This window comes from Chrysemys picta, chromosome 17 (assembly GCF_011386835.1).
Source record: "Chrysemys picta bellii isolate R12L10 chromosome 17, ASM1138683v2, whole genome shotgun sequence".
NCBI lineage: Eukaryota > Metazoa > Chordata > Testudines > Emydidae > Chrysemys > Chrysemys picta.
This window is the reverse complement of record NC_088807.1, coordinates 20,840,519-20,858,712: the sequence shown is the minus strand read 5'-3', so window position 1 is coordinate 20,858,712 and position 18,194 is coordinate 20,840,519. Positions and strand designations below refer to the sequence as shown.

At 58.9% G+C, this 18,194-nt stretch overlaps 1 long non-coding RNA gene across 1 annotated transcript; it reads right to left on the bottom strand.

Annotated features, from left to right (window-relative positions):
* Nucleotides 1–11,707: 11,707 nt before the first annotated feature.
* On the bottom strand, nt 11,708–17,554 carry LOC122173420 (uncharacterized). Its single transcript, XR_010593498.1, has 4 exons — nt 17,272–17,554; nt 15,093–15,158; nt 14,114–14,244; nt 11,708–14,017 (listed from the first exon to the last, which is right to left on the bottom strand). It is a non-coding gene; the product is annotated as an uncharacterized LOC122173420 (long non-coding RNA).
* Nucleotides 17,555–18,194: the final 640 nt, after the last annotated feature.

The window sequence follows — 18,194 nt, the reverse complement described above, 5'->3', positions numbered from 1 at the left end:
GTTCCTGTCCCCCTCCAACCCTCATTCTCCCCTCCTGTCTCCCCTCAAACACCCACCCACCTGCCCCCTTTTTGTCTCCCCTCAAATTCCTGTCCCTGACTCCCTCCCTGATCTCAGCCCATCTCCCCTCTAATCCCTCCCCTCCCAACCTCATCCTGCCCCCCAAACTCCCATACCCTGCTGCTCTTTGCAGAGGGTCTCACAGGCCAGAGGGCTCAGGGGGTTTGGAAACTCTCTCCCTCGCCAGCGTTACAGAGGTCGGGGGCCGGGGCTCGTTTCAAACCGAGCCCCTGGTTCTACTCGGCTCCAGGGCAAACCCCCAGCAGCAGCCGTTCAAAGGCAAAGCTTTCGGGTTAACCCCACGGACAAGGAATCACACCAGGCCTGTCTATTGAAACGGGGCTGAGCGACCGCGGCCAATAGCCGGAGTCAGACCGGCTCCAAGTCTCGCTCCTTCGGGAGTCACCGGAGCAGAGCCGCTTGTTCCCAGAACAGCCGGGCTTTGGGGGGAGGAACCGGTTCATTTCACTCTCCGGACAGACGGGCAGGGCGGCCGCTGATCCCGCTCCTAGTGTAAGCGGGGGAATGGTCCCGCTATTGTGGGGAACTTTCCTGGTTTATACACACCCCAGTGGGTGGCTAGTGAAAGGATCTGAGTCCTCGCTCCCACTCCCTTTACCCAGAGGCCTGCCTGACCTCGAGGGCTCCCCTTCCTCCCTCCCGTGCGGCAGAGTCCTCGTAACTCCGGCCAGGCTGGGCCCTGAATCCCTGGGGGCTCGACCCCCCCAGTCTTGTCATGGTCACTTAGGACAGGGGCAAGGGTGTCCCCACTCCGGGGCACTCTCTTTGCACTGGATGCTTCCCTGACCCACTGATCATTACACAGAGTTCAGAGCATGTACAATTTATTAAACAGCAACTCTTAAAAAATAAGGAAAAGATGGGGAAGGTTAAAGGAAACAAGTCACCCGCCCTGTGGGCACGGGAACACCACAAACAGTCGTCTCTGCACGGGAAAGGAAGTTCACAGTCTGTTCCTCACACGTTCCAGGCCTCCTGCCCAGGAGAGGCCGCGCTGCGGCGATACCACAGTGTGACAATCTGTACCTCAAAGTAGCACCCTGGAGCCCCCGTATTAACCACTACGATAGGATTATGATAGGTTGGGTACAAAGTTGCCTTGTGAGGCATCATTTTAAAAGTCTTGATCTGTTGAACATTCATGCCCTGTTAGACTGTATGTGCTGTCCTTGTATGGGAAGTTCTGAAGCATTGCTGTATGCGCTACTGAAATATGTTGTGAGGTTGAGAGATGCCTGCTGCTACCCTTTTAATTGCAATAGAGGACCAGCCAGACACTGTTAATGGCTCATCAACACCCCTCTAGGAAAGAATCCACTATCCCAGAGACTGTGTACAATGGAGATTGCTGGACCAATGGGGTCTGCCTCATCCCCGGGTCATAGCAAAGATCTTTCCAGCAAGCTGGAAGAAAATATAAAAGAGGGGAAGGGACATAACCCCTGGGCTTCTCTTCCCCACAACTCAACACCTGGAGGAACATCTGGAGGACAAAGACTTTGAACTGGGGAAGGCTGGTTGCAGGATGGAATGGAGTCCAGTCTGTGTATTGAAGTCGCTGACCATGTTCCTAGCAAACGGACAGACGGGAAGTGGGGGAGAGACAGGATGGAAAAGTGGGTGAAATACGGCTTCTGGGGATGGTAGTGGCGCTGAACACCGGTTAGTGACCAGTGGTTGTGTTGGCTGTAAGGAGACCCCGACCCCTGCTGCTTGGACCCTGGGTGGTTACAATCCAGGCAGGGCCGGACCCGCTTTGGGTCCATTCTCCTTAGGCAGCGCAGGTGGGGTGGGTGTCACACACCCGACTGCAGCAGCCGATGGAAAGCCAGGAGAGTGAGCTAGGAAAATAAATCAACCAGGGCAGGGAAAAGGATCTCCAGGGCCTTTGCGGTGCTGCTAATCAGCTATCCCCACGGGCGGGCTGGAGGCAGCAGGTCACGGCAATGGGACAACTTCCAGCTCGCAGAGGGGAAAACAAAGGTCCTTAAACAAGAACCCGGCCGGCCGGCTCCGGCCTCTCAGGAGGAAAGTCCTTTAGAGGAGTCGAGGGGCTGCAGTGCTGGGGGGCCGGGGCTGAGCTGGGGAAAGGTGAAGATGAGACAAGCTGAGCCGGGTCGCAAGGTGGGTTGGGGATGGAGAGAGAGAGTTGAGCCCATCATGGGGTTTTTACCAATGTCTCTTTTTAAGGAACCCAACGAGGGGGAAGTGGGCGGCCTAGTCCCTCCCACTCATTATTTTGCCCCCCAATTAGGCTCAAAGTCCCTCCTGCCAATTTGGGGCTATTAACTCCTGGTTCCAGCTTCTGTTTTCCCCCAGCGCGATGTCGACAGTCGTGGGGCTGTAGCCAGGGGGCTTTTCGGGTCAGACCAACCCAGTGTCTGTGGCTGGTTCTCTCACCCGGGTTACAACGTTCAGCGTCGGCCCCAATTTCCCCTGGTTCTCGGGGCCTTGGCACAGCTGGGGAACTTGCCCGTGGGTTTTACATGTGAGCTCACAGCCGGGCCGCTTCGCAGACTCAGCAGCCACCACAGTGCGAATGACCCCCGGGCGGCTCAGGCTGGGGTCAATCCCACGTCCTCTCTGGCGTGGCTGTGTCATAGCGTGTCCCAGAGGCCCTGGGCACAGGGGGTGCTGCCCACAAGCCATGGCCCCTCGGACACCCCGTGTCCCGACAGCCCCAGATGCCTTGTAGGGCCAGGAGCTCTCCCCTAGGGCGCCCTGTGGCGCGGGCTCCCCATCCCACTGCCATTAGACATTTCCCCCACCCCCAGACAGAGGCCCTGGCCCAGCCCCATGCCGAGCCGGGCCCGTCCAGACACCCTGGGGGCCGGACAGTGGGGCCGGCTCAGATGGGTTCGGCTCCACTCGTTTTTTTTGGATCCGTCCTTACAACTCAGCATCATGTTGTTCGGGATGACAGTGACCCCACTGCCCTTCCCCCATGCTGAGGAAGCCAGGCTGTAGTGGGGGGAATCGCAAGGGCGGGGGGTGTCTCCTCACCTAGCGTCTGCCCCTCCTCCATCGGTGGGCAGCCTTGGCCAGGACCCTGGCGCTCAGGGCCAGGCGGACGATGTTGCCCTGGGTGGAATCTGGGGGTGACAAAGGGGGAGGTGGGTTGGTGCAGTCAGACCCACCAGGGCTCCTCTCCCCTCCTGCCCCCCCAGAACAGGAAGCTGTGACAGCTCCCTATCCCCATCCCCCCATCCTGTCTGTGTGTCCCCATGCAAACCCCTCAATCCATCCCACTGCAGGGAGCCCCTCCCCATGGCGCCTGGGCCCCACATACCCCTAGTAACTCCACCCATTCGCCCCACCCGCCTCAGCCCTTCATGGCTCCCCCTAGGGGAGGCTTCTTGGGCAGAATGAGCTGGTTTAACTGGCTGAGGGGGTCCCCTCCCCTGCCCCCTCGCTGCCCCCCCCCCGCTGCCTGGGCCCTGGGGTGGAGTGACTTAGAGATCCTGATCTTGAGCCCTCACCTCTCACCGACACAGCGATCAGCTCCCGCGTAGTGACCCCCTGGCTGGGGCGGACGGAGACGGAGGGCTTGGACAGAGTGGGCTCTGGGAGCAGGAGTGTGTGACGAAGTGGGGGATTTTCTTGGTTTTTCCAATGGTTTGCATGCAGAGGGGGTGGGACTCAGTTTCCCTGGGTGTTACTGGTTTAACGAGGGGAGGGGAGAGGGAGTTTGTTGGTACAGAGGACCAGCCATGGTTCTTGGGACCGCAGCCAATGGCCTGGAGCATGGAGACCCCAGCGACTGGTGACTTGGTGACTGGGAGGCCCAGCTTGGGAGTCACAGCCGGTTCTGGCCAGTGGGAGGACAATGGGTGGTGAAGAGAGGAACCCGGTGACCTGACCAACCGGTTCCAGCCACTGGGGAACAAAGAATGCATGAGAGGAGGAGTCCCAGGCGACCCTATTTACCTGGAGAGAAGACAATGGACAGAGGTGGTGCTTGGGGCCGGTGGTATCAGATGCCCAGCTGGGAGCAGGGGGGCTCGGGGCTGGAGAGGGGGAGCAGGCAGAGCCCACCTGGATGCAGGGGACACTGGGCTGTGCTGGGCTGAGGGAGGCCAGGCCTGAGGCCCGGAGAGTTTCCTGTGCTGTGTTGAAACGCTCAATAAACCCTCCTGTTTTGCGCTGGCTGAGGATCACTCCGGGCTAGAGAACGGGGTGGCATCAACCCCTTCCGGGGGTGGAGGCCCCGGGGGTCCAGAGCGAGTGGACTCCCTGAGGGGTCCCATGGCGAGAGACAGGCGTGCTAAGGCTCAGAGAGGTGTACTGAAGGGGGTTCCCCCCAGGGACTGTACTGGGAGAAGAGTGGGAACGACCTGGGAGTCCGTGACAACATGCGACGCAGACCCCAAGTGGGGAGGGGCTGACAGGGCGACCCAGCCACCGGCCCCTCCTCAGCACAGCTCCCCGTTGAGTGCTGGGTTTCCGGGGGAGTGGGGAAGTGCCCTGGATTCAGAGCTTGTGGGAGGGACCGGCTGAGCAGCGCTTGTGCCCTGACTCCTCTGGTCGTCCCCCAAGATGGGGAGTATCTCCTTGGGAACGGGCCCCTGCTCTGCAGCTCCCCCTGGGGGCAGGGATCCCCCCTCCCTCGGACTCAAATCCCCAGCAGCTGCTGCTCCTCCCAGTTACTCTGTCCCCGCTCCCCGGCCGGGCATCCCCCCTGCTGGGCTCCAGGCAGAGCCTGGCTCTGGCCGTCCCATCGATGCCGACTGCCCCCAGGGTCCGGCTGGGTGTGGGGCTGGGAACGGAGACGCTGAGCCAGGCCCCTCACCTGCTATCACCAGCTCCACAGAGCTGCTGGCGTATGAGGAGACGCAGGGCTCTGATCAGAGCCGGTAGCTGCAGCTGTAGCTCCCTCCGAGCTGCCGGCCCACTTCTTCCTGATACCTCACACATTGTCTCTAATCTGCTGCCAAATCTAGTGCGGTCAAAATAAGCAGAGGTCTCTGCAACAGCCAGGAAACCCAGGGGCCATCAGCCAGGCCAAGTGTCAGGTAGTTTGCAGCTTCTCTGTGTCTCTGTGGGGAGGGGGGAAGGTCACCGTCAATGTACCCTGCAGCCTTGGGGAAGGTGGAGCCCGGAAACCACAGAATCTGATCTTCAATCTTCGGCTGACCTTTGCGAATATTTCCATGCAGATCCTCCCCCGTGGTACATGCTGGTTTCAAATCCTGCTGATGACCCACGTAGGTAAAATTAATACGTGATCATGTGTAACCTTCTGCCAGGGGGAGTCGGCAGCAACAGGGCCGGGTTTAATATCCAGGGGTCCCTCCTAACAATACAACACAGACCCGGCTCAAGCCTCCGTCCAGTCATCTGGGAAAATGAAAGAGCCCCCCCGCATGTCTGTAAGAGACGACCCTGCCCCACGCACAAGCCCTGAGTCTGTCCAGAGCTTAGAGAACTGTGAATAAAAAGGGGAACAGAACCCAGCATTAATTTGGGGAAACACCCCAACCATGATTCGCCACATCCGAGCATGAGCAAAACTCCCTCCCCAAAGTGCGCTGGGCAGCGTCCTTCACCTCCGTGTCTCCCCCTGCGGGGCAAAGGTCCATCAACCAAATGTCCCTTTAACATGCCGCTCCCCTGCCCCTTCCCTGCACCCTGGTCATAGCTGCTGTCCTTGGTCAGCGGAGACCCCGAGTTCGGAGGTGCGTTCGCGAGAGTTTACCTCATTCGTCCTGCCACAGCTCGCTGCACCATGTCATCGCTGCCGGCCCTGCGCCGTCACCATCTGCTGCCACCCGCCTCTCCACTGGGACCTCTGCGAGTCGCTTTCCTGATGCCCCCCCAGCTCCCAGTGATTTCCGCTTCCGTGGAGGGGGAGGGGGTACCTCCTGCCGTCTCGTCCCCAGGAGCCACTGTCCTGCTGCAGGTCCGAGCGCTTACATCTGATTCTCACCCATACCAGCTCTAGTGGTCACTGAACAAAACGCAGGTCGCTCAATGGAGCCGGATCAGCTCTGTCTGCAAACAGGGGGTGGGGGTAGGTTACATAGGGTTACCATATTTCCACAATCAAAAAAGAGGACACAGGGGGGGAGCCCTGCTTTAGCCCTGCCCCGCCCCGCTCCCATCCACTCTCTCCCACTTCCCACCCCCTGACTGCCCCCCTCAGAACCCCCAACCCCCCCCGCTCCTTGTCCCCTGACTGCCCCCTCCTGGGACCCCTGCCACTAACTGCCCCCTAGAACCTCACCTCCTATCTAAGCCTCCCTGCCTCTTGTCCCCTGACTGCCCCCTCCCAAGAACCCCCCACCCTAACTGCCCCCCTAGGACCCTACCCCCTACCTGTCCCCTGACTGCCCCGACCCTTATCCACACCTCCACCCCATATTCACACCCCCGCCCCCAGACAGACCCCCCCCCAGGACTCTCACGCCCTATCCAACTGCTTCCCGCCCCCTGACAGTACCCCCAGAACTCCCAACCCATCCAACGCCCTCTGATCCCTGCCTGCCTCGACCCCTCTCCACACCCCCACCCCATATCCACACCCCCTCCCCCAGACAGACCCCCGGGACTCCCATGCCCTATCCAACCGCTCCCCGCCCCCTCACAGGACCTGCAGAACTACCAACCCATCCAACGCCCTCTGATTCCTGCCTGCCTCGACCCCTCTCCACACCCCCGAGCCCATACCCACACCCCCTCCCACAGACAGACCCCGGGACTCCCACTCCCTATCCAAACGCTCCCTGCCCCCCGACAGCCCCCCCAGAACCCCTGACCCATCCAATCCCCCCTACTCTCTGTCCCTTGACAGCCCCCTCCAGAAACCCCCTGCCTCTTCTCCAGCCCCCTGACCCCCTTACCCTGCTGTTCAGAACAGGGTGTTGGGCCCCGCGCAGAGCTCGACACGTGGCTGCGCTCCCCAGCGCAACACACAACCCGGTCCCTGCCCCCGCACAGTGCTGCCGGAGCGGGCGCTGGGCAGCAGGGGATGGGGAGCAGGGGATGGGGAGCAGGGGGAGGGGGAGCAGGGGATGGGGAGCAGGGGATGGGGAGCAGGGGGAGGGGGAGCAGGGGATGGGGAGCAGGGGATGGGGAGCAGGCCAGCCGGCGATCCGAGAATGCAGCGGGGGAGGGGAGTAGCTCTACATTGGCCGGGCTGGACTCGGGCAGCTGATCTGAAGCGGTGGGGGAAGGGCTCTGGCTGCCGGAGCCCCATGTGAGCGGCTGAATTTCCTGCAGCCCTCCCAGCCGCGCCGCGCTCTGCATGGGGGGGAAATCCCGGACATTTGTAGCTATTTACAAATTCCCCCCGGACGCTATTTTTAACCCAAAAAGCCGGACATGTCCGGGAAAATCCGGACGAATGGTAACCCTAAGGTTGCAGGGCCGGCTCCAGGCACCAGCTAAGGAAACAGGTGCTTGGGGTGGCCACTACAAAGGGGCGGCACGCCGTCCGCTATTGGGGCAGCCCGTCCGGGTCTTTGGTGGGAATTCAGCCACGGGTCCCTCAGTCCCTCTCTTCCTCTTTCAGCTGCCGCCGAAGAGGAAGAGAGGGAATGAAGGACCTGCCGCCAAACTGCTGCCGAAGAATGGAGCGGTGCGATTGAGCTGCCGCCAAAGTGCCGCCGCTTTTTTATTTTATTTTTCCCACCGCTTGGGGTGGCAGAAAACCTGGAGCCGGCCCTGGTAGGTTGGATGGTGCCTGTAGCTCTTAGGCAGAGCCCACACCACCCGGCGGGGACACCTGTCCCCACCCTCTGTCACTCACCCCCGGGATCCGGCATCTCAGCCCCCTGCTTAGCGAGCCCAGTTCAGATGAGGGGCCCCCCTCAGTCAGGACAGTCTAAGCACAGCCCGGCTGCCCCTCCCTCCTGCAATAAGGGGAACGACATTTCACTGCCCTCTTGTCAATACTGACGTGATTTGCAGCGTTGCCGACTCTCATGATTTTGTCGTGAGTCTCATGAGAAAAAACGGTCACTGACCTTCTCCTAACTGTTGTGCTTCGAGAGGTGTTGTTCACGTCCATTCCCATGTGGTGTTTGCACGCGCACGCGCACGGGAGCTGGAAGATTTTTCCCCTAGCAGCATCCATTGGGTCGACCTGGGCCCCCGCTGGAGTTGCACCTTTGTGGCATTCAATATAGAGCCCTGCCGACCTGCCACCCCCTCAGTGCCTCTCAGCGGGGCAGGAGGGTGGGTTTTGGCTTTGATGAAAAGCCCAGGGAGTCCAAAAGGTCCATTGCGCTGGGGCTGCCATTGGACAGGCCACGGTGCCGGTCCCAAGTTGACGTGGCCCGTCTGCTCCCACTCCTCTGGGACCGATAGGAGCCCGACTCTGACTCCCAGGCATCTGAAAACGACAACCACTGGTGAGCGGCACTTCTAGGCACTGAGCTTTCGCACCAAGGGCTCAGGGATCGGCGTGGCTGCGGGCCGTGCTCCATTGCCAGGGAGTGGTATGCCGAGGTGGGAGATCGGCGGACTATCATAGCAGGCTTTCCCCTTGAAGGAGCCTGGGGAACGACCGGTGCCAGTGATCTGTCCCGACTGGGAGGGGAGAACAGTGCCATGAGGTGAAGCAGTTCTTGGGCCGCCAGAAACACCTCCGGTGTGGAAGGGACGTGCAGCTCCACGCGGGCAGGAGTCGGGGCGAGCGTCACCGGTGGGGAAGCACTAGTGTGGCCCGACTCAGGTCTCACAGCGGCAGGCTCCTTAGGCCTAGCAGGGGGAGAATGACCCCTCTCCGGCCTCTTCTTTTGCAGCACCGGAGATTGCGAACGGGGCCTGCGTGCAGCATGTGAGCCGCGAGTGGAGCAGAGACGGTGCCGTGAGTCCTTCTCCTTACCCAGCACCGCTGCTTGTGCTGATGGTGCCGGAGCGCTCCGCACCGAGGAGGAGGTACTCGGCCAGGGTCAGGCTGGGGGCGGAGTGCTGCCTCCATCAACAGGACCTTCAGGCGCTGCTCTCTGTCTGTTACAGTCCTGGGCCAAAAGATCTCACAAGTGTCACAAAGATCCTTCTGATGGCCCTCTTCTAAGCACCTTAGACACAAGGTGTGAGAATCGCTTCTGGGCACACACTTGCCACAGGCTTTGAAGCCCGGAGACCCCGGCATCTGGAGAGCATAGGATGGGATTCCCCCACCATCACCACCACCACCAGAAAGGAAACTTATCGAACACTAACGAACTACTAACTATTAATGAACAATGGAAAACTATTGGGGAACAATGTAAGAAACTGCAAAATGCGTTTGTGGAGACAAGAGCACAGGGAGGTTCCAGCTACCATCACTGGCGGGAAGAAGGAGCTGAGGGGGTGGCGGGTCGGCAGGGCTCTATATTGAGCACCATGAAGGCGCGACTCCAGGGGACACCCAGGCCGACCCGATGGATGTTGCTAGGAGAAAATCTCCCGACTCCCGTGCATGTGCACACACACCGGATTGGAATCGACATGAACAAGCACTCGAGGAAGAACTGTTGTTCTCCGTAAAGCCCCAGCCCCTGGAGTCAAGCAGAGACGTGATGATTTCAGGCTTCATTCTCAAAGAGAAAGTAAGTTTCCAGCCCTCGTGGCTGTGGAGAAAGTTTCCAGATGTGACCCCAGTGCCCCCTAATGGCTCACAAAGCAGAAGGCCAATAAAAAGAACATCAAATCTCTTTTTTTTTTCATAATCTCAGGATTTTAAAGCCAATCTCATGATTTTTGGTGAGTCTGATTCAGGATTTTAGAACATCTGGAGTTTGCAATACTGGATTTATAACCCAACCCCAGCCAAAATGGATCGCTTGGGCAGCACAGCTCTGTCTGCCGGATACCGAGGCAGAGTAGGTATGAATACAGTCTGGTCCCAAAGCCTTTTCCTCCCAGCTCATCATCAGCTGTCAGCAGAGAACTCATTCAGACCTTGCTTACCCACGCAATTAAAGATTGGCGTAGTAATGCATGTGCACAAGGGGGCAGAGTTAAGGCTATTTGAGAAACCTAAACTGTGGCATTTCCTGGTTCTGGAGGGTTTAACTCTGCAGTCTTCCCCAAAATCTGCCAACCTGCCCACCTGCGACATGAGCCGTGGCACCATGTGAGGAGCGGGTGCGAAGGGGAACACCTGGGTTTGCTGCCCCTTGAGCCATAGCTGAGCGGTGATGGCGGCTTTCCACTGTAACGCCTGGTTCTAAGGGGCTTTTCTCAGTGTGTGAATTAAATCCACCAGGTTCAAAAGAAAATCGCAGAAAGAGAAATTCCATCTCGGGCCCCCAACTGGTCACCAGCCAGGAGAGACCCAGGGACCTTCTAATGCCCCCGCAGAGACCCTGCCCCTGAGCTGGAGGAGACACTGTCAGTGGTTATGTGGCCAGGCCCCTAGAGAGGGATGTGACACAGGCTCTGTGTATACGCCATTGGCTAGAGGGCAGCAGAAAGCTGCGGGTCAGGAAGGTTTGACTCTGTGCCGGGCTCTGGCAGGGGAGTGGGGACTAGTGGTTAGAGCCGGGGTGCAGGTGGGGCCAGGACTCCTGGTGTAACCATTGCGGTGTCGCCCCTCTGGTGCTCGCACACAGTGCTGGGCTGCATTAAAGGTGCATCAGCTGCCTGGCCGAAGGGTCCCAATGAGCCTCCTTCAATCACCCCCTTCATCCCCGGGCACCGACCCCCCATGCTTACCAGCCCCCCCGGGAGCCTTCGCCCATGGCCCCTGGAGCAGGAGGGAGACGAACAACAGATTCATTGTGAAGCAGGGTCATTCCCACCCTGGCCTGACCCCCCCACCTCTGCCAGGGGTAGAAGTGGCAGCCCGGGGGCACTGGGGAGCGGTGCTCCCCCCTCCCTCCTCACACCCCCCAACAATCCTGTGTCCCAAGCTCTGACCTTCTGGGGGGGGAGCCTGTCTGCCCTCAAACTCCTGTCCCACATCCCACCCCCCTCCTGTAGCCCATAGGATTATTTTGGTAGCTATTATATCCTACTAATCCAGCCAGCTGGATTAATTAATATGTTTCTTTTTCTGAAATTCATCCATTTTATTCTTATATTTTATCAGTGTTCATTCCTTGGAATTTAGGATGTGTTGAGGCAGGTGTTTCCTACTAATAAGTTTTGCTGAAATGCAAGAAGCCTACTGGCCTGTAAGATCTGCTATATAGCAAAAAGTAGAATTAGTTATAAATATGTCAGCATAAAAGCTAGGAACCTTTGGTACAGATGAGAATGGTCCCTGAACTTAGAACCATAGAATCTTAGGGTTGGAAGGGACCTTGGGAGGTCATCTAGTCCAACCCCCTGCTCAGAGTAGGCCCAATCCCCAGATGGATTTTTGCCTCAGATCCCCCAAATGGCCCCCCCCTCAAGGATTGAACTCACAACCTTGGGTTTAGCAGGCCAATGAACAAACCACTGAGCTATCCCTCCCCCCCAACTTTGGTGAACCAAGGGGAGGAACTATCCACATCACATCACAGGTTTATCCGACTTCTACAACAGGTTGGTAACCGCAGGGTCCACCACAACTCGAGGTCATCAAGAGAGCCTAGGCTGGCAGTTTTGGAGTGAGATACACCTCTACCCCGATATAACGCAACCCGATATAACACGGTAAAGCAGTGCTCCGGGGGGGCAGGGCTGCGCAGCGCACTCCGGAGGATCAAAGCAAGTTCGATATAACGCCGTTTCACCTATAACGCAGTAAGATTTTTTGGCTCCCGAGGACAGCGTTATATTGGGGTAGAGGTGTAATTCTTATTCATATATTTAGAAAGTAAGTGTCGTAATCCACTAACCTATAGGAGAAGGGGACCCATACATTTCTTAGGGTACGGAAATAAGATTTGGGTATAGTAGGTTGGGCCTGAATTACATAGCTCAGGATCCTATAAAATACCTCGTAAGAGAGTTCGTGGTTAGTTCGGTTTTTTGCTCCTCTAAATTCTAAGCTCTTCTAACTCCTGACGCTTCGGTTTCTTGGGATGCTTTTTATCTCTCCCTCTAGTCTATCTTCTATCACGCTATCAGCTGCGCTTGTGCAGTACAATAACTACTCAACATTCCTAACCATTGGGGAAGCCAGCACCATCGCGTTATCGGGCATGCCAGGAGCGAGGCTGGTCCTTCACCTCCCATCACCGGGCGCTCAAGGAAGGGTGTGAGAGTGTTAGGTTAAGATACTTATAATAGAAATGTTACCAGCAGGAGTTTGGAATTCTTTTACTGGTTTGCAGTTATAAGTTTCATTGCATTCCTTGTTTTTATGTTAATGGCAATAAAGATTTTATCAATTTGGTATTGTCCTCAGTGTATGCGTTCCTGCGAAGCACCCTGAGAGTCCTCTCCCGATGTAGAAATCTCTGAGTTCTTGAACTCTCTAGTCTGAATTGGACAAGAACCTATAAATCTTCTGGTCGGATGCGATCAGTGGTGAGCCATAATAACTAACCCACCAAATTCAGGTCAACACTCCGTACACCCCAACCTACTTCCCTCAAACTCCCGGCTCCCCCGAAACACCCGCCGTGGGGCGGCCCACAAGCGCCAGCAGCTAAATCACTCCATGTTGTGTTCATGGAAACGAAATAAAGGGCCCAAGATGTGAACACACCCCAGCCCCTGCCCCACACTGAATAGGGTTAAACACAGGCCGGGGGTGGGGTCCAGAGCCCGCAGCCTGCTCAGCCCCACGGCAAACCCCCGCAGTGACCCCTGGGACCGGCTGTTACAGACACAGCAGAGCAGGAACTGGGGGAGCTGTGGCAGGCGCTGTGTGAAACGAGGGGTTTGTTCCAGCCCCGGCCCCGTTCGCTGGAGCGAGTCTCTAGCTGGAAAATCCCCCGGGTTTGGGCATCTCCCCACTGGCCCCGGAGACGCTAGCGACTGTCCTGGGGGGGGAAGAGGACCCAGCAGAGCTGGGCTGGAGCCGGCGTCGCCGCGGCTGCTGTTAAAGTCCTACCCCGTTTCCTCCCATTTAGGGGTTCAGCCGGGGGAGGGGCGATGGCATTGGGGTCCCTCTCTCTGACCGCTCTGCTCAGGACGTCTCCACGGAGCAGGGTCCGGACAGCCCGGACGGCCCCGGAGACAGGGGGTGGCAGCTACAACGGTGAAGCGAGTCTCTTTCTTTAAGGCCCCAAAGGGTGGTGGGCGGCACAGCCTGTCCCCACAATATTTTATCCACCAATGAGGCCTTGTTTCCAACACCCCAATTGTGGGTCAGGGATTTCTGCTCCCCCAATTCTCCCATGTCCCAGGTGGGCCCCAGCCCGGCCCGTGGGTTCTGTCCGGCGGCTGGTTGGGTTGGACTAATCCCGTCTTTCTGTCTCGCCAATTTTCCCCCCAACGTTCATTCGTCCAGGTTCTCGTGACGCTGCCTGAACTTCTCACTCATCTTCATCAGCTGAACCCACCACGAGGGGACATTTGGAGGCTCCGGTATCACAACCGCCCCCTGGGGTGGGGAGATTTGGGGGGCAGGGGAGAAGGAAGCTCTGGGGGTTTGTACAATAGAAATACAGGGTGGGGAGAAAGGGGGAGAGAAAAGGGGCTGGGGGACCCCGCTGCAGAGAGAGGAGGGGGACAGACACCTGGGGGCAGCAAGTGCCATTTTCCAGTGCCAGGGTCAGACGCAGCCTCCCCGTTCCCCACTGACAGCCCCAGGCAGAGACCGGCCCATCAGGGCCAGGAAGTGGGACCCCAACGCCATCCAGGGGCTGCTCCGTGGGGAGCCCGACACGCCCAGCGCTGGGGCAGCTCCTCTAGCTGTTACCGCAGGGGCTGGTGCTCGTGGGGCCAGAAGTCAGGGGGTCAGTCCTGGGGTGCAGGAGTCAGGTCGGGAGCAGTCTGGGGAGTGGGATTTTTGAGGCAGGGGTGTTTGGGGGCAGGGGAGTTTGTGCTGGTGTCTCAGACCCCCAAGAGGAAGCGGTTCCTCCCCTGGGGAGATTCTCTTCTCTGTATAGCCAGATCCAGGCTCCTGGGGATGCAGAGAGATGATGGGTTAGAGGGGCCCGTATCGCCCTGGGTCCCGCACCTGCGGGGAGCAAGGGGCACAAAAGGGGGGGTCACTCACCTAGGGCACCTCCCTCGGGCGGCTGTAATAGGCCTTGGCCAGGATCGGCCCCAGGACGAGCAGGACCACGGCGCCCAGCACCAGGCGGGCGATGTTGGCATTGGTGAAATCCGGGCGCCCTGGGGGGGCTGCTGCGGGGGGAAGGGGAGAGTCACTTGGCAGCTTGGATGAGGAAATCGACAGCTAGCGCTGCCCTGGGAGTGGAGCCCCCAACCCCCGCCATTTGGCAGGTCTGGCCCAGCCCCTCTCTGGGGCATCCCTGGGGCTGGACCCCTCAGGGGAGGCTGCGTCCTGGTGCCCTGGGGCTGAGCCTCAGTTTCCCCAGAGAACAGGGCACCTGGGCAGTTGAACTGCCCCCTGAGCCACCCGGCCCCCCTGTAGTCCCCTCTGTCCACTCCCACTGGTACCTCTGCCCCGGCCTGTCTGCTGTGCAGTGAGCCCATCCCCGGGGTATCTCGGCTGCTGACAAACACAGCCAGGCAGAGCACGCAGGGGAGGCTGGGACATCACCCACTGCCCCCCACGTCCCAATGGTGCCCAGGGCCCAGCCAGATGCAGCAGAACATCTATTGGGGGGGGGTCGGGGATCCCCTGAGAACCCAGTGGGGGGAGGGCAAGGAGAGGGAATTCTGGGTAATGTACACCCCAATTGCCAAGGAGATGTCATGGGGTGTAGGGAAGGGGGTTATAGCCCCAGCCCCCCTGTGCCCAGCAGGGCCCAGTGCTCCAGATCCTGCCCCGACCCTGGGATCCCCAACAGCTTCCTGGCAGCAACCTACAGGGAAGGAGGCTTTGGGAGAGCTGGGGGCCTGGCAGTGGGGGAGGGGCAGTGGGGCTGTCTCTCCATCCCCCGCATGTCAATGACCTGTGGTATCTGGGCCCCACCCACCAGATTCACTGCCCCTGTCCCAGCCCCTGGGCACCGCGAGCCTGTTCCCAGAGCTAGTACGATGGTGATTCCCCACCCCAGCACCGGTACCTGGCCCCGCGCTGCCTGGTCGAGTGGGAGTCGGCGCCGCTCCAGGCTGGGTCGGGTCGGTTCCCCCTGCAGGAATAGAACCAGCGTCTGTCCGGGCAGGGGGAGGGGATGAAACAGCGACTCAGTGATCACCCCACCCCCGACTCAGCATCAATCGTCACTGTCAGTCCCGGGAAGGGGGAGGAGGATTTTAGTGGCTGGGGAGTGGGGACCCTGCCTTCCCTTGCTGTATCAAACCAGGATGCGCAAATTCCAACAGCCCAGATTTGCTCTGAGATCACCAGTGGGGGTTGGGAACCACATGGGATCCATCATTTTGTGTCCAGTTTTCATGTAGACATGAGCTTAATCCATCTTTCTATCCCTCACCAGACGTGCTCCCATCTGTCCACCACCCTACATCCCCATAGACCCACATTCCCACGGACACGTGGCTGTCTGTTTCCACTAGGGCTGCCGACTTTCTAGTCACACAAAACCAAACACCCCTTCGCCGCCCCTTCTCTGAGGCTCCGCCCCCTACTCACTCAATCCCTGCTCCCCCCATTGTTCGCTCTTCCCCACCCTCACTCACTTTCACTAGGCTGGGGGAGGGGGCTGTAGTGTGGGAAGGGGTCAGGGCTGTGGACTGGGGGTGCAGACTGTGGGGTGGGGCTGGGGATGAGGAGTTTGGGGTGTGGGAGGGGGCTCTGGGCCTGGGCTGAGGGGTTCAGAATGCGGGACTGGGTGCAGGCTCTGGCTGGGGGTGCAGGCTCTGGAATGGGGCCGGGGATGTGGGGTTTGGGGTGGAGGAGGTGGCTCTGGGCTAGGGTGAATCCAATTTTCGGCCCCCCACTACAGAAAGGATGTGGACAAATTGGAGAGAGAGTCCAGCGGAGGGCAATGAAAATGATCAGGGGTCTGGGGCACATGACTTACGAGGAAAGGCTGAGGGAACTGGGCTTGTTTAGTCTGCAGAAGAGAAGAGTGAGGGGGGATTTGATAGCTGCTTTCAACTACCTGAAGGGGGTTCCAGAGAGGATGGAGCTCGGCTGGTCTCAGTGGGGGCGGATGACAGAACAAGGAGTAATGGTCTCAAGTTGCAATGCGGGAGTTCCAGTTTGGATATTAGGAAACACTATGTCACTAGGAGGGTGGTGAAGCACTGGAATGGGTTACCTAGGGAGGTGGTGGAATCTCCATCCTTAGAGGTTTTTAAGGCCCGGCTTGACAAAGCCCTGGCTGGGATGATTTAGTTGGGGATTGGTCCTGCTTTGAGCAGGGGGTTGGACTAGAACCTCCTGAGGTCTCTTCCAACCCTGATCTTCTATGATTCTGTGAAGGGGTTCGGGTCCCGGCAGCGCTTACCAGGACTCAAGAAAGCGGCCACCCAGTCCCCGTGGCAGCTCTGTGGGGTGCATGTTGCCTTTGCACCCGCAGGCTCCGCTCCCCGCAGCTCCCATTGGTCACAGATCCTGGCCCATGGGAGCTGCAGAGCCGGCACTGGGGCGGGCGCAGCGCGGGGAGCTTCGCTCGCGGGGACCCGGCAGTCACTTCCTGGAGCTGCGCAGAGCTAGGGCAGGCGGGGAACCTGCCTTCGCCCTGGGCCCCCGCTGTGCCGCTGGCCTGACTTTTAACGGCCTCGTCGGCAGGGCCTACTGGAGCTGCCAGAGTCCTTTTCGACCAGGCGTTCCGGTTGAAAACCAGACACCTGGCAACCCTTGATTTCTGGGAGCTACAACCAAAACTGCTTAAAATCCAGAGAACCCCTCTGTACCCGTCTGTCTACGTAATGGGGTTCCCCAGTCTGGGAGCCAGGACTCCTGGGTTCTATCCCTAGCCCCAGTTTAGATCGGGAGGGGGCCGGGAGTCAGAGGTGCTGAGTGCTGCACAGACACAGACAAAAGGTGAAGAAGGATAATTATCCCCCATTCTTGCAAGAGGAAATGGGGGCACAGGCAGATTTAGTGACACCCCAAGGTCGCTTGGGGGCAGGGATCCCCCCTCCCTCATCCCCCTAGCTCCAGTGGCTTGGGAACCCCCGAGTGACTCCATCCTCGCTCCCTGGCCAGGCGTTCCCTTTGCTTGGCCCAGGGCTCAGGGCACAACCTGGCTCTGAGGGTGCCATTGGTCCAGAGACTCCTTGTGGGTCTGGCTGGGGGTGGGGCTGGGAGTGGGGATGCCAAGCCGGACCTCTCACCTGCTACAACAATCCGCACGGAATCACTGGGATCCGACCAGTTGGGCGGCTCCGATCTGGAACGAGATCGGCAGCTGTAGATCCCTCCGTCTTCCTGTCTGGCGCTGGGGATGGTGAATTCACCCCCGTCACCATCAGCATCCACCTCCTGGATTTGGATTCCACCTTTATACAGAAATAACCTCCTGGCCTCGCACCAGCACTGACAGCGTATGGTGATGGTGCGCCCCGGGGCAATCACCCCCCTGGGGCTGATGGAGATGGAGGGTCCGGGCGGAGTGAGCTCTGCATTCACACACAAACAGGAGTGAGATGGAGACATATAAACCCCTCCCCGTGTGTCTGTAACCTGCCCTTAGTGCCCAGCCCCAGGGACAGCGCCAGGGCTAACAGACACCTCACTGCATCTACGGTCTGGTACTCCTGGGGCAATTCTGCGCATTTGCGGACACGCTAGGGTTGCCAATGTTGGTCCCATGTATTCCTGGAGATTTTATCACATGACATAATCTTTAATTAAAGATTAATCTTTAATTCCTGAAACTCTAGGCCAATCCTGGAGGGTTGGCAACCTTAGGACGTGCATAATTTGTTTTTTCCCCACAGAAAATACATTCTGCCCAAGAAGGGCTGCAGTTCTGCCCTTTGACCACCAGAGGCTGCTGTGGCACCAGAGCAGCGAGCAGCATGAACACAGCCCGCTGTTCTGGGACCACAGCGGCCCCTGCTGGGCAAAAGGCAGAACTGCAGCACTTCTGGGGCAGAATTTATTTTCTCGGGGCGGGAATTCTCTGCCTGCCCCGTGCTGCAGAATTCCCCCAGGAGCAGAATTTCATCACAGCACCTGCCCACAGAGTGGGGCATCCAGGGCTGCTGGGGGGTCACAGAGTGGGGCTCAGCGTTGAGTCTGGGGATGGGGCCTG